Below are 16,139 nucleotides of genomic sequence, written 5' to 3'. Positions count from 1 at the left end.
CCCCCTTCAGATCACTGAACCTGTTGCAAATAGGTCCTTGTGATAAAGAATCATATACTTAGTCATGGACAGGAAAAAATTAACCTGGAAACATAGGGTCAGATTGTCAGATTGCGAAAAAACGGGGCTTAGCATGAAGTCAAAAAATGGCTGCGTCCTGATGGAGTTAAAGGCCCGGAATGTGGCACTTCTGTCTTCTGTATTTTTGGAGAAAGCTTCATAAAGTCAGAGCATATAATCTTCTTCTGTAAGGAACAGGAAAATGCGGTGAGCGGGTTAATGGCTGATGCTTTTCTGCCAGCAGTGGGAAACAATACAAAAATAGAAAAATGGAGAGAGCCAGGTGGGTGCGCTTGTAACCAAACACAAATCTCTGAGTGTAGCAAATAATTGCTACCAATAAATATTGTGTAATTTGCTACACTCGGAGATTTCTGTTTGGTTACAAGCGCATCCACCTGGCTCTCTCCATTTTTCTATTTTTGTATTATTTACTTCACGGCACCTCTGGTTATCGGTTTTCGGAGTGCCTAGGAGTTGCTGCAGTAACCTAACATTGTAAGTTCCGTACTAACAAGGATCCTTCCCTCTACTGGATATTTAAACCACTTGTACTCAAGTGGCTACCAGGTGAGCATCCACTTTTCTCACCACAATTGGTACCTACTTGTCTCTACGTTATTACGCGAGGCGCCGTCCTCTTCCGTTGTTGTTTTTGTTTTTCTTTCAGCAGTGGGAAACACACTCTGCTATCAGCCGTCTAGAATGCTCAGCAGGTAAAACTCCAGGAGTTTTACCTGCTGAGCCACCATGGGAAAAAGGGAGTTAAGAGAGATGTTGGCTTTGTGTAACTCCCTGAATAGAGTTCTTGAGGGAGGGGGGATGATGGAGTTTAGAAAGATGCTGGCTGTGTGTGACTTACTGTAAAAAAATTTCTGAGGGAGGGGGGATGGGGGAATGGATTTATCTTCAGGGAGTCACACACAGCCAGCTTCTCTCTCAACTAAATCATTCAGCCCTCCCTCAGGGATTCTCTTCAGGGAGTCACACAGAGCCAGCATCTTCTTCAAATGCCCCCTCCCTCATTCCTCAGAGGGCACTGGGTTAGCAGTCTCAGTGTCAAAGGGAGGCAGGGAAGCTTGACTGTGTGCTGGGGCTCCCCTGCCTTCTTGGCTGGGTCTTTAGCATTAAAGAGGGCAGCAATAAAAAGTTTTTTTAAGAAGAATGGTGGCTCTAATCTCATAGATCAGTAGAACGTGTATAAAGACATCTAAAAGGTACTGTGTGGTTTGTGGGTTGAAGGTTACAGGTCCCCTTTAATATTTTACTCCTTTGGTTAAGACTTTGTTATATTTGATTTCTAAGTGCAAAACACAAAAATAAGTAAATTAAATGACTAGAAATGTAAACCTGTAAACCTTATTTTCTTTAAAATAGGGTATAACTGCATGTGTCCAGGAGGGCAGTGAAATTTTTGACTGCATGAGGTGACATTTTGGCAACACTAAAATATACATTTGCGTTCTGAGTTCTATTTTTTCTCTGATACTACGTGTGATGGTATAATCCATCCTCATCTCAGGAAAATATAAAGTGCATTTTTGAAGTAAAGTATAAATTACGCTCTATGGGAGGATGTTTGTGAAAAGCTCATGGACCCAGGAGGCTGTCATTTGAAGAAATGCCTGCAGGAGAAGTAAATAACGCAATCCAGACCATGTACTCTATGCCTGGAGAAAGGGACTGTGTTAGAAGTTTGAGAGAAATATGTACACAATGCACATTCCTACAGGGTATTGATGTGAAAACTCGCTTCTTCACTAAAAGAGTGGTTATATTGTTTTTGATATTTAATTTATTTCAGTTGTGTTGTTTTATGTTGCAAATAAATACTTCCCACCTTCATCATTGTAAAGAAAGTCACAGGAGTCTTGATAGTGTGGAACTTGTGGTATAACAAAAAAAAATGGAGGTATCATAGTAAATAAGGCTGGAAAAAGACACAAGTCCGTCAAGTCCAAACTTTAAGAATTAAACAAATGTTTTTTGCCCATAACCCGTGATTTGCCCATAACCCTGCGGCAGAGAGTTCCATAGTCTCACTGCTCTTACAGTAAAGAACCTTTGTCTATATTGATGGTAGAACCACTTCTCCTTTAGGCATAGAGGATGCCCCCTTGTTCTGGTCATAGGCCTAGGTATAAAAAGATTTTCAGGTACCAGTTGTATGCCAAACTAGGAAACTCTTTAAGAACTGACCCTTAAAGAGAAAGATCCTACCCACCTCTTCAATTAATGAAAAATCTGATTATATATTTCTTTGTCATATCTAGAGGATATCCGGTAGCTCCCAAATACTCTCTTGCCTGACTTAGCTGCTAGGTCATGGCAGATCAAGGCCAGCTCTTCAGTGACTATTGTCACTTTAAGGGGCTGTTTTTCTCTGGTTACAGTGGAAATTTGCAAAATTAAAACTAACTAGGTATGCCTGATGAAGGTCCATGTCCTGGACCGAAATGCATTGATGTTAATAAAAGAATCTGTATATCTTCAGGATCTTACTGTGAAGTTGATTCCATCTGAGCGCAGCTTTGACCTGCTCCGACTTGGAGTTCAGCGTCTTTCCCATTGTTCAAAACAAAAACTAAAAATAGGTCATCACTATAAAAAAGATTGTTTGGGGCAGCCCTTTAAACACTCTGAGGACAAAAATTGTCTGGTCAGCAAGACTGGCATAATGATTGAAGGATTACAGAAATTGCCTCTCTTTCTGTACTTTAGGTATAATTGACTGAAAATTCTGGAAAATTTATGCAAATTCAGGACGGCTGGCAGCTATAGGATGAGAAGTGGATCCTCTAGAGTGCAATCAGTTTTGACTAGTTGAAATTAAAAGAGTCCCAGATAAGGGGCATAAAATACCATAGTCAACAATTAATGGCGGGTGCAATGTTAGGTACAAAGCTAAGGTTCATTGGATTATGACAGCAGGCACCGAGTTAGAAAACCAAGGAGAAAAACAAATGCAAAATTCAGTAATAAAGTCAAAGACTGGGTCAGATCAGACTCTATAGCGATACAAGATTATCTTAATAAGCAGTTGTACTTTGTGAGGCTGTATTGCCCTTTAATCTAGCCTCTATATGCAATGACATCAAGGTGCGCAGGTTGTCACAGTAACCGGACATGCTGACAGCAGTGAAGAGAATAGACAGATATTGCACATTACTTTTTTATTTATGCTTTTATTTTATACTTCACCTTTATTTGACTCATATGCTCAAAGGAAAAAAAATAAACTATAACAACCTGATAAGACTTTGAACATAAAATAAGCAGTGCCATGAAACCTCATCTGGTGCTTTTGTAATACCACACTTTTGAGATAGCTCTTAAATGTGTAAAGCTTTTAGATGATAGGGGCATCGCATTACAGTGATGTAATACTGCCATCATAATGGTTATAGCTGGTGGAGATAATGTAGCAAGTCACTGCATTGCTTCCTAATGGCATGTATGTTACAAATGGATCACAAATTATTATCATATCAGTGTATTGTGATAACAATGGGTTAGGACTGGGTATTGTAAAAAGAGGAATGTGGCTCCAACCCCTCAGACTTTGGGAGGACCCAATTTCCTGTTTTTAGTGCAGCACTACAATCCTTAGTTATGCACATGTGCCAGAACTAATTCTTCAATCGTTGATACTACTTTTTTCCTAGATATATGGTCCACGCCCTATTAAAAATGCCAGAATTGGGGAGAAGTGGTAGAGGATTGGTAGGAATTTAGAGAAATTGGAAAAATGTTGTTCTGTAAGGGAATTAGATCAGCATCAATTTCATAGAATCACAGAATGGTGCAATTTGATAATGTTAATCAGCTATATTACACGTCGGCATTACTTTACAGAATGAAGATTAGAGGTAAATTAGAGGTTACTGGAGGTGTAAGAGATGCTTGATTGAAGAGGCAGATTTTATACATGTTATCTGGGGGTGTAACGGAATCATAAAATATTGTGAGGCTATTTTTTCCTTTATTGAAGAATCCTTGATCATGGTTCTAGAAAGGAGCAGTGAAGTGGCCATCTTGGGTAGATTCAGGCTAAATAAGGAGGAAGTACGTAAGAGGCCGGTCCTGGCGCGATTTGTAGTCGCCAGGAAATGGGAAAATAGTGACACGCCAAGATTTGTAGACTGGTATAGTTTGGGGAGTAGGGTTAAAAAGTTTGAAAGAATCTCGGCTACGGGAAGAGATGCATTGAGAAAGTGGGCGAGAATACAAACATAAAGCAAAATCTACAATGGAAGGTTCACAAATAAAAGTATCCAGAATGGCTAAGTCAAAGTTCAGACCTGAATCCAAACGAGAATCTGTGGAAAGAGCTGAAAACTGCTGTTCACAAACATCCTACCTCACTGAGCTCGAACTGTTTTCCAAGGAAGATTGGGAAAGAATTTCTCTCGATGTGCAAAACTGATAGAGACCTGATACCCCAAGTCACTTGGTGCTGTAATCACAGAAAAAGGTGGCACTACAAAGTATTAACTTATGGGGGCCAAATAATATTGCACGCCCCACTTTTCAGTTTTTTTTTTTTTTTTTAAATCTCCAACAAATTTCGTTCCACTTTATAATTGTGTCCCACTTGTTGTTGATTCTTCACCAAAAAATTACAATTTTATATCTTTGCTTGAAGCCTGAAATGTGGCAAAAGTTAGAAAAGTTCAAGGGGGACTGAATACTTTTGCAAGGCACTGTATTTGTATGTACTGCAAACTTTTCAGATACATTTTTATGTACTGTAATCACTAATAAGGTGCCTCTAGCCCTGGAGAAAAACTGTATCTTATTGATTACATTTGTTGATGACATTTGTTACTGAATCATAGCATTCAATGCCAGTCCATGATGTGTATAGTGATTTTCCATTTGTAGTGATAACAGTATTTATGTATCATTTACTGTGGTAGGTGACTTCTATGATTCCAATCAACATCAATCTGTTACTAGATCAGTCCTGAACCTAACGCAGTTGCTTCTGTAGGTCTGTATAGGAAACTGAGAAGTATCCAATCCGCATAGGAAATAACATGGTGTGATCATGGAAAATTACTGCCATTTTTTAACAGAATCTTGTCTTCCCGTGTCAATATCAGCTGGGCTGGTGGTTTTTTTGACATGGTAAAAGCCCTGTATGTCATTGTGTGATATCATAATGGATGCTGGTTGTACCTTCCTTTGTGAATGTACAAATGCCATTGAAATATAGAAATAAATACATGTATTGTCTTGCATTATGTGACGAATACAAAAGATAGGCAATTACAAGGTGCGAAGGTCGATATGATTAGTTCTTGCTTCTAATTCTAATTACGACTACACTTGAATTATGATATTCACATCCCAAATAGGAAATGTTTTGCGGAAAGCAGACAATTTGTCCTTGGACAGGTTTCCCCAGCCTGCCATAGAACAAAGCAGGTGCTGGAGAGCATAAATTGTAGTCAGTGTATAATGCTTTCTGAGCAGAGGAATGAAATAGATGATATTCCCTGCATTGAACTCCTGCCTCCGTACACAATCCCTGTCATTTCTGAGCATGATCTGTTTAAATCAGATGTGAATGTGACAGAGTGTTTTACTTTGCCGGAGTCGACAGTATATATTTTTCAAAACAAAGTGATTACTTTTCTATAACAATCACTTTTACATGAATATGATAATCCTACGTGAAGAGCCGTATCCGGGATTGTAACGTTTTATTAATGTGTACATGCCATTATAAATTGCTAACGGCACTTTAGCGCACTGTCTTTTGACAATTATTAAGATGCATGCACTTCAATAAAGACACTTCTGTTAAGTATTAAAAACACACTTTCAAATAACCTAACGCTCACGCAGAAAGCATTAAACATCCACAAGTGATCACTTGCTGAGATAAAAGAAGTTATTATGTTGTTCATAGACATTAACCTCTCTTTCAAATGTCTTTTTTCTTTAATTTGACAAATAGGGCGCGCAATGTCTGCTCCGCTGTGAATGACTAGTATACCTATCGGAAAAGCTTCCAAAGTCTGCTCCTAGGATTACCCAGACGTCATAATAAATAAGGATACTATCACACTTAAATGTGTAATTATAACATGTGCTCTGAGAGTTATGGAAAATCAATACATCAAGTAAGTCGTGCTGAACACAAGAGCTGCCGTCCTTATACCGTGACACTAAATACATTGCTGAATTACAATATTACAGAAGCAAGGAGAGACCTGGGCTTCCACTTTCACAGCCGGAGAGTAAGACAGAGAGGATCCTGATGAAGGACTATGCAACATTTATCTCCTGCTAGAAGTGCAATTTCCACAGACAAACATTGGGAGTAGTCCGGCTCTTAAAACTGGTTTGGCCGAGATGGAAATATTCAATTTCTTCACCAATCCATCAGGTCAAATGCAGCTGTTCTACACTGTTTCTGTAACTCCCATAGAGGTCAAAGGGAGTAGAACTGTGCGCTACACGATTCCCATAATTTCGGGAGTTACAGAAACTCAATGTGCAATGCTATTTTAGTGTCTTCTGTTCTCTATGTGATATATAACATAGGACTGTTTAATTTGACTGTTTCTGCCACTATTTTGGCCATAATTATAATATAATTGGAATAACCCCTTAGATAGCACCTTACATGTTACCCACTATGCAGCTATAGATTTACAGTAATTTTACACAGTGGTGGAATACCATTGAAGTTAATCAAGAACATAAGCACTAAGGCACCAAAATAAGGCTACAGTACTGTGCTGCTAAAAGTCTTTGAATGTCTGCCTAAATTCAACATTCATGGTTGCAACGGGTCCATATATTTTGATCACTAGTGCAACATCCAACATGGACATTGCATTACAAGAGTATCGATCTAAGTCATACAGCGGCCCCTACTATTTATGATCTCATCATTTTGCATAGGTGCCTTGAGATCTGTTTAAAGGAGCAAGTTAGCATTTAACATATGATAGCTAGCAATCATGGGCCACAAACAATGCACCTGTGGTCTATTGTTTGCAGGCGATGTAACTCCGCCAGTGTGGTTGGCTCACATGCGGATGACAAGAGAAGGAGGCATCAAGACAGAGAAGAAGTGTGAGCCCTGAGCTTCCCACAACCTCTGTCCCTGCCTATTTGCTTTTTTGCAAGCAAAAACTGAGAGGTGGTCCCAAATCTGAAGCAGTGCATAGTACAGAAAAACAAACAAGACATACAACAAAGCAAAGTTAGACAAACCAAGTCAAAACCAAAATGGCAACAAGGTACAAAATTTTAAGGCAGTAGCCCTCCACAGAACATCAGACCCCCTGCTCAGACCTGTTACTCATACAGTCTTCCCTGGTACATCACTCCAGGGTGTGGTTCCCAGTCAGGAAATCTAATCTGCAGGACTTGCTCCTCCAGAAGCTCGGACAACAGGAGATAGGACATGCTCTGAGGTTTGCGACTGGGGCAGTTGGCTCAGGCACCCAGCTGTGGAAACCACAGCAGTGTGTAGGAGCCCATGAATCTACATGGGAAAATGATGGCTAGTGCATGTCCCCAAACTATGCTTGCTTGCATGAGCCCATACACATTTAGCTGTCAGATAGAAAACAACTTTCCCTCCCAATTCTCTCATACACATGTATGATCAGTTAGGTTCACACATCAAAAGTTGCTCGACCTTTATCTACTTTAAAGAGCAACCGTCATTTCAGGTGATTGTTCATATTGTGTGTGGGGAATGCTATGTATAAACAGGCTGCAAAGTGCCCCTAAGGATTGGCTTTACTTCTGTGTTGTCAAGGCTACCTGCCTGTTTACCTTCTCACCTGTTTGTTTACACAGCTGTGAGCAGTGAGTGTTAACTGTTCCTGCTCTCTCCCTGGCTGTAGTATGGTATAAGCATTATTTTTAAAGTTCAAGCTTAAAATGAAGGGGTTTATCCTCAGATCCTGATATTTTGAAAACTAAGAAGAATTTCTTAATGAATTATATTACAAAACCATTCACATTAGCCCTCCCCTCACACACAATATTAAAAATTATTTCAAATGATGGTTTTGCTTTAAACAATGACTTTCAAACACATCAGCCTTATCTCACTGCTACAGTTCTCAGCTTATACAATACTACATGAAACCACTGTCTCTTACTCTAGTCCACTGGACTGTTTCATAGAGACCACTTGGTAACCTAGCATCCATACGCAGGCTTTCAGTATTTTGTATCAGTCTACCAGCATCTCTCCAATAGACAGCACATGGGCCTTTAGTCTCAAGTCATCAACCTACCATCTTTTCCCACATCAAGCACACATAGCCCTGGTTCAAGTTGTGAATTATAAAACATGGTATTAGTTTCTGGTCCTATTGGCTGAACACACAGCCTTATATGTATATTCAATTTTCTTTTTACAAATGTACTAGCCACAGAGCATTGCCCTATTGCAGTGATGGCGAACCTATGGCACTGGCACTCAGAGCCTTCTCAGTGGGCACCCAAGCTATCGACCAGAGTTCACCGGACAGGACTCAAAGAATCTTCCAGCAGTCTCAGGCAACTTAAGAGATGCTAATTTTTTAAAGCGACATATCCTTGGCTGTTTGGGGCTGCAGGAAGATTGAGAAGGTGTGGACAGAGCTGGATTATCTTTGAAGGCCCTCTTCATATGCAGACCCTGTAGAGAGGCTGCATAAATTTGCTCTCCTTCTTTGTATTGGTGGCATCAGGAGCCGATACAATTTTGAAAGTTGTGGCAGAACAGAGAGCAATAACTTAGGGGAACCTTGGCACTTGATGATAAATTAGTGGGATTTGGTTGTAGTTTGGGCACTCGATATCTAAAAGGTTCACCATCACTGCCCTATTGGATTTCCACTATGACTTGTTATTGAGTCTTACTAAGCTGGGGATGTGCGTTTGACTTGCGCTGACAGGAACCTTTTCTGCCGGGAACAAGGTGTTTTAGTGTCAGATTGCTAATGTTCAGGTTCCATGAGAAAGCTGCAGTACAATATCTGGAGTTATAGCTAGATGTACTATTCTTGAATGTGTTTTGAAAAGTTGTAAAAGCAATCTTCCATCATTTTATTTAAATATCTAGCATTTCATGATGTCTCTCCTTCACTCGAATGTTTACCACCAGCAATACGTTATTATATATAGCAATAGCGACAGCGATACTTGCAGGGTGTAATACAGTTGTTTACTGGAATCCACAGATAGTTTGACATTTATAAACCAGGACTGATCTTGCAAATGAGGGAATGTTGGCAGCTGTGTTCTGTAAATGTGCGTGTACTCATAATGCTGCTCTGAATTTTAGTTAACAAATGTTACAATCTGAAGTTTTGGGTGAAGCTTTGAAGCTCAACATTTAACCCTTTGCTGCTTTTTATAAATGTCAAATTACTACCTTTTTGCCATTCTGTGCTATCACCATTCAGATACAGAGGATGCTGGTATTTAGCACTCTATCTAGAGTTATAGACCTCATATTCCAATTACTGTATCTTGTTATAATTAAAAGTACCAGAGGAATGCTATTTTGATTCTTTTTTTTTTTTTTGTTAAAATTGTAAAAAAGAAACCTACATAACCGGCATCATACAAAGAATGGATTAAACAGTACATTTAAGCGTACAATCCACTTACAGCCAAGGACTGGACTGGAGTAAAGGTAAAATTCACACGACCGTATGAGGGAGATATAGCCGACCACAAACTTGGTTGTTCTCACCGTACCGTGTGGAGAGGGGAGGGGTGAGCAGCTCTTACATCCGTGTGAATGCACCCCTATATGCCAGCAGACCTGGCACTAAATAAAGATGGATCATGGTAGGTAGCACTCTTGGTTAGCTATGGTACTTTGGCAGTAATAGGAGTAAAATAAATAGGGTATGTGAAGGGTGAGTAAAGAAAATAACAGTAAAAAGGGGACAAAATAGACAAAATAGAATAAAGGCTGAATTGTTTTACAAACAATTTTTTTCTTCTTAATATCCTTACCTACATTTTTCTGTGGACAGTGTGAGTTAGAGCAATCTGACCTTATGTTCTATTGCCCTATATTAAAATCTCCTGGAGAACTCGCCTGAGGACTCGTTTGGGATACATTTATAAGTGCAGTGCCCCTCGTTTCCTTCGTTTCCAAAATAGACTAAAATATCTGATTTTATTTTGCACATATTTTATTTTATTTTGGAATTAAAGGACACCTGTCATCAGGTCTGTGTCACTTGTCCTGTCACCTCTACCTGTTGGAGCAGCTCACAAGGATCCAATCCCAGCCTTTATCTTGTTATTTCATACATTATTCATTGTAAAATCATCTATTTTTTATCATGTAAATGAGGCTGGTCACATGGTCAGAGGCAGTGATGTCACCCCTGTTACACGCCCCCTCTCCTCCCCCTGCTCATGTCTGTGTGTAATGTATAGTAAAGCATGGCTAGTGTCTGTGCTGCATCTGCTGACATGCTGCATCCTCCTAATATACAGGTGAGAGACACAGACATCAGCTACACATAAATCTGACATGTTCTGCTGTAACATGGCTGCCTGGAGCTGCTGTATCTCTCCTAAACACACACACACACGCACACACAGGCTGCAGGGGGTGTGGCCACCAGTACCAGGAAGCAGATCTAAATTTAAATTTAAGCTATAACCTGCTATGCTAGTTGTCCCATGGCCCGCTCATTTTTTTAAGTGGGGAAATAAATTGCAAAATCCATTGCATGTGCCAGTGATTGAGACTTTTCCATGCCTTGAATGACAGAAACCTCCAATGACTGTTAATGTTAGATCACCGTAGGATTGTATAGTATTCTATTCTGGGCTCAGATAGTCAGTCCAAAAGTACTGTAAATGTTCTGGAATTTTAATTCTCAACACCAGGTGCTGGACTTTTTCATCTGTTTTCTGATAAGATTTTTGAGTTTGTTCACACACGTCAAATTCCCTTATGTTTTTTCTTTGCCATCTTGTTCACCTTCTTCAGAAGTGGCAAGGGGGGTGCATAATGCCAAAAAATAATCTGCTATCATGCTGTTTGCCACACTTGTCTGCATGTCTTGCATGCCAGTAGTCTGCCGTGCCATGCATGATAAATTGGCCCCAATCATCCGAGGTCAATATCACCATGAGTGAACACAACCTTTATCTACATAAATACATGTATAGCTAATTACTAAATGGGATCATTTGAGACAGTAAAATATAGGTTATGCCCTAATAGTTCAACACAACACAAGCTGTTTTAAATACTAAATATTGGATTCCCATAAACTGGGAACAAGATACGAAATGAGTCATAATTTTTTTAATATCACAGAATTCCAGCAAGTGCAATTTACAGCCTACATAATCTTTTATAGGAAATACGGAATGCAGAATACATGGAGTATTAAACAGGAATGACTGCATCAAATATAATGTACACCTAAGAGATAAGCTCACAGTAAAGACCTGTTCTCTAGGTAGTGATTTGTCTGAACAGATATTAAGATTCCTTTATTGTACTTACAGATGTTTCTACCATTAAAGTAAATCCCAGCCGGAAGCATTTGTTTTTTCTTATAGCACATCATTTTTTCATACTTTTTTATCTAATGCTCCTCCTTCTCAGGTCTCAGGGTATTAATAATAATAAAATAACAAAAACCAAATGGGACAGTGTTCTGAAATGTGGAAACATGGCATGAAACGGCTTTATATATCGTAAAAGAGAAATAAGAGAAGTGACACATAATGATATTTCTATAGTATTTGATTCCAGCTTCATGAATATTTCTGTTAAACTTGACTCCTTGAGGGTTACCATATTTTTCGGACTATAAGGCGCACAAAAAATCCTTTCATTTTCTTAGAAATCAAAGGTGCACCTTATAGTCCAGTGCGCCTTATATATGAACCGTACTTACAGACAACAGCTGCCTTGAGCTGTGCACAGGTCTGCCACCTGCTGGTCATTCATCCATATAATCAGGTGCGCCTTATAATCTGGTGCGCCTTATATATGAACCTAGATATTTTAGCAGGCATTTATTGATGGTGCTCCTTATAGTCTAAAAAATATGGTATTTATCATATGCAAGAGGCATTGGTTTAAATTTGCAAATATTTTCAAGTATTTTTGAAAGAAGTCTGGCACCAGAAATTGTTAATCATTTATTAACTATGTTCAACTCATTTAATATGTATACCCATACGATGATAACGTATTACAAAACCTAAAATGTGACTCGACTAAAACTCTTTAGTGTTAGTTTACCTATGCCAAATCTTTCTTAATAAAAGCATATATAAAAACAATATCCATACATGTTGATAAAGCCAATTAATATAGAAATATAGGAAATAAGAGATGTCGTCCCTTTATAGTGTTATGTTAATTCAAAATAGAACAAAGGCCTTAAAAACATAGTCGTCTAGAACATCAAGACACAATTATAAATTGAAATATATCCAGAGCAAAGTGGAAGACAAGGTTTTGTATATGTCTCTGTGCATGCATATTGCTTGTTTGAGTCGCACCACTGATCACAGGAGACCGGATTCACAGGAGTAATGTTTCCAGCAATGGGAACCAACAAAAAGTTTCTAGCACTAAAATGCAGTCCTTTTATATTTGTAAGCATGGATAATGCATTTGCTATTACCTTTAGTGCATAAGTTGTGGAATTGGCCTATCCTTTTGTATGAAGGAAAGAAGGTATGAAATTTCACTAGATGCGTTTCGAAGTCTCCAACTTCTTCATCAGTAGCTTATTTCTATATAGTTGGAAACTTCAAAACACATCTAGTGAAAATTCATACCTTTTACCTTCTTTCCTATATTAATAGGCTTTATCAACATATATGGACATTGTTTTTATATATGTTTTTGTTAAGAAAGATTTAGCATATGTAAACCAACACTAAAGGGTTTTAGTCTGGTCACATTTAAGGTGTTTTGTATTATCTTTATCATCGTATGGTTAAACATATTAAATGATTAACACGTTTTCTGGTGCCAGACTATAAATATATATTTTTGTCTATACAGTATTTTTTTTTATCTTAAAGGGGTATACTCGTCTGGGCATTCACATCCAGATTCATTAATCTGCCATTTACAAACATTTCTTCAATAAGATGTCATTAAAAAAACAAGACTGTGTCCTTGGATACGGCCACCTCTGCTGGAGTGATTGCACAAAGAAACAAAATGTTCTTGTATATGAAATGTCCGGGAGTTACTGTATGTCCCACAGCCGTCCTGTGGCAATGATCGCTGAAGCCATGTAGTTAGGCAGGACTCAATAGCGCATCTCTGGCCACTGCTGCCAAAATGTGAGGTGGTCGTATCCGAGGAAGCTATCTCGTTTCTAAGGGGCAACATGGTAACATTTATGAGAAATTATCTTCACACAGGAACATTTTTTTTTAATAACATCCAATTGAAGAAATGTTTACATGTGGCGGTTGAATTAAATACCCCTTTAAGTACCAGCTACTTGGGTCTGTCGCACAGTAAACATTGTCCAATCACAGGTGTACTTATGTATGTGTTGCCATCCTTGTGTTGATATTTATAAATCAGATTTATGAATGGGTTTGAATATTACATTTCTCGGTAAGTTATGCAGAATATTTTAAACTTTTATTAAAGATAATTGAACAAAAAGTGTCTGTCTATCTATCTATGTATTGCTGTTACATATATCAGGGGTCTCTAATTTTATTTCTTCTCAAAACATCTTCCTAAACCTCAATTCACATATTGGCATATGAGTATGTTTCCCATTTGCATCAGGAAAAATTATTTACCCAACAAATGTCAAAGTCCTTTTGTCCTGCAGTGGGTTGGTAATTGATAACAATCCCCCCAATGTGTATCTTCAAAGAAAGGTTTGAGTACAGTTATTACTTTGGTGCCTTAATTACATATCTTCCCATTTTCTTTCTTCAATGGATATACAGTTTATTATATAATATATAATTATATTACAATAAATAAACTTGTGTATATATTGGAGCTAAATTGCCTCCAATGCATGTTTCTCTTCACCAGGAGAAACCTATTCTTCTCAACGACCCTACGCACCCTTTCCCCACACACATCCGTCCTCAGTAGAATGTAAAGAGGAAATAGTCCCAGTTACCAATAATTTCTCCTAAAAGATTAGACATGTTGATATCCAACCTGATCCTTCTCTATGATAACATCTGTTAGCAGGGGACAGTGGGATCATTGGATAGTTGGTTGGTCCTGCTGAATTTTTTGGGAAGTTCCACTAAATATGTATATCATCTGCTCCATCCATATCGCGGCTTTCACATTTAGATCTCTGATGATACCTTTTCACTAACCTATTAGGAGAGTAGTAAGCTCTATGTAATATCATAAATTGGATAGATCTGTGGGTTGGAATAGTTATTATTCACTTAATATCCCCAAAAATTCAAGACCAGTGTTTTTCCTGCAAAGATCCTATATCAGGGGACCATTTATCCTCACAGGTCCGACAACAATATTCTGAAAATCATGACCAGCTAATGTCCGTAGCCTGATCTGCTAACAGAGACTTCTTTTAAATAGAATTTAAGCTTGGAATGTGCAGTATTTTCTTAGCATTAAGATGGATTTTGTCTCCAAAGTCAGCATGTAAACAAACAGCTGCGAATAACATACTTGATGTTAAAAGTCATCATCCGACGTTTCTAATTAGTGTCAATCCTTATGGTCAAGTTGTTAGCTGCAATAATTACATTTACTGAAGTGACACCACATATGAGGGACAAGCTTTAAAAGAGAGATTACATTTTCAACATACTAAAAACCTCATTCATAGAAGAGGAATCCAAAATGCGAAAATCCATTGTACCAAGACAGCAGTAAAGCACTTTAGCTGAACGGGGAAATTTGTCACTTTGTCGCCATATAATAATGTGGCCATCAGAGAAAGATTCAGACAATTCTACAGAACGAAAAATAACAAAAAGTGACAAGACCTTCACACAGTTTGAGCAATCAAAACCTATAATTTCCTTTTGGCAGCCATGAGACCTGAATGACATGGTGGCTTTAGAAGCTTTATGTTAATGTCTTCATTCAAGTAGGAGTATATAGATGTCTGTCTTTATTATCAACATACAGGATACTAAAAGATGAATTATTCATTATTATTATTTATTTGGATTGTTTTTTACTTTATCTATGTGATTAATGTTGTTTATACTGTGGTGGAAGTAGATCCAGGCACTAAAATTAGATGCTCAAGAAATACATTTTATTGCATTCAACTATAAAATAATCTTTATCAAACACAACGGGCAGATGAAGAGGAGAAGAAGATAGGGAAATCCAGGCTCTGCTGCACAGTGAGAATGGGCATTTCTATGATGGTTAGAACTGCAACACCCCTGCCAACGCATAGGCAAGGAAATGGTTGCGAATAAGGGCCTCTACCTGTCAGGATCCATCTGGTGAGGCTGATGAACTCATCCAAGGGATAATGCAGGGAGATCTTAGGTAATCTGCAGCTGTAGCCTCTGCCCGGACAGGCAATAGTTAAATGGGTTTAAAATGTTATCCAATTATGTGGTTGTATTGTACACTGTAGTGTGCTTAGAGAAGTGCTACCATTCTTTTTGTCCATTTATCCCTAATATTATTGTTGTCATAGTTTGTACTTCACTCTCTGTACCCTCTCTGCTGCTGTAACGCTGTGAATTTCCCCACTGTGGGACTAATAAAGGATTATCTTATCTTATGTGACCAGTGAGAGTATAAAACCCCTGTGCAGTGGGAGCACATGGTCAAGTCCAGACCTTTCCACAGAGCAGAGAGTCAGTCTTTCCCTGTCAGGGCTTTTTACCACAAGGTCTCTTAGCACATGGTCTGAGTATACAGCCAGCCTGCCCCCTCATGTATACAGCCAGCCTGCCCCTCATGTATACAGCCAGCCTTCCCCTCATGTATGTTGAGCACATTTAAAAAAATAAACTTAATTCTCACCTTCCGGCGATACTCACCCCGATCCTCGGCAGCCTCTTCTGTCTTCTCTTGCCGGCGGAGGCGTGTCCATGCGATCTCCCCAGCGGCGCTTACT

This window comes from Engystomops pustulosus, chromosome 4 (genome assembly GCF_040894005.1).
Source record: "Engystomops pustulosus chromosome 4, aEngPut4.maternal, whole genome shotgun sequence".
Lineage (NCBI taxonomy): Eukaryota > Metazoa > Chordata > Amphibia > Anura > Leptodactylidae > Engystomops > Engystomops pustulosus.
This window is presented reverse-complemented; position numbering follows the sequence as displayed.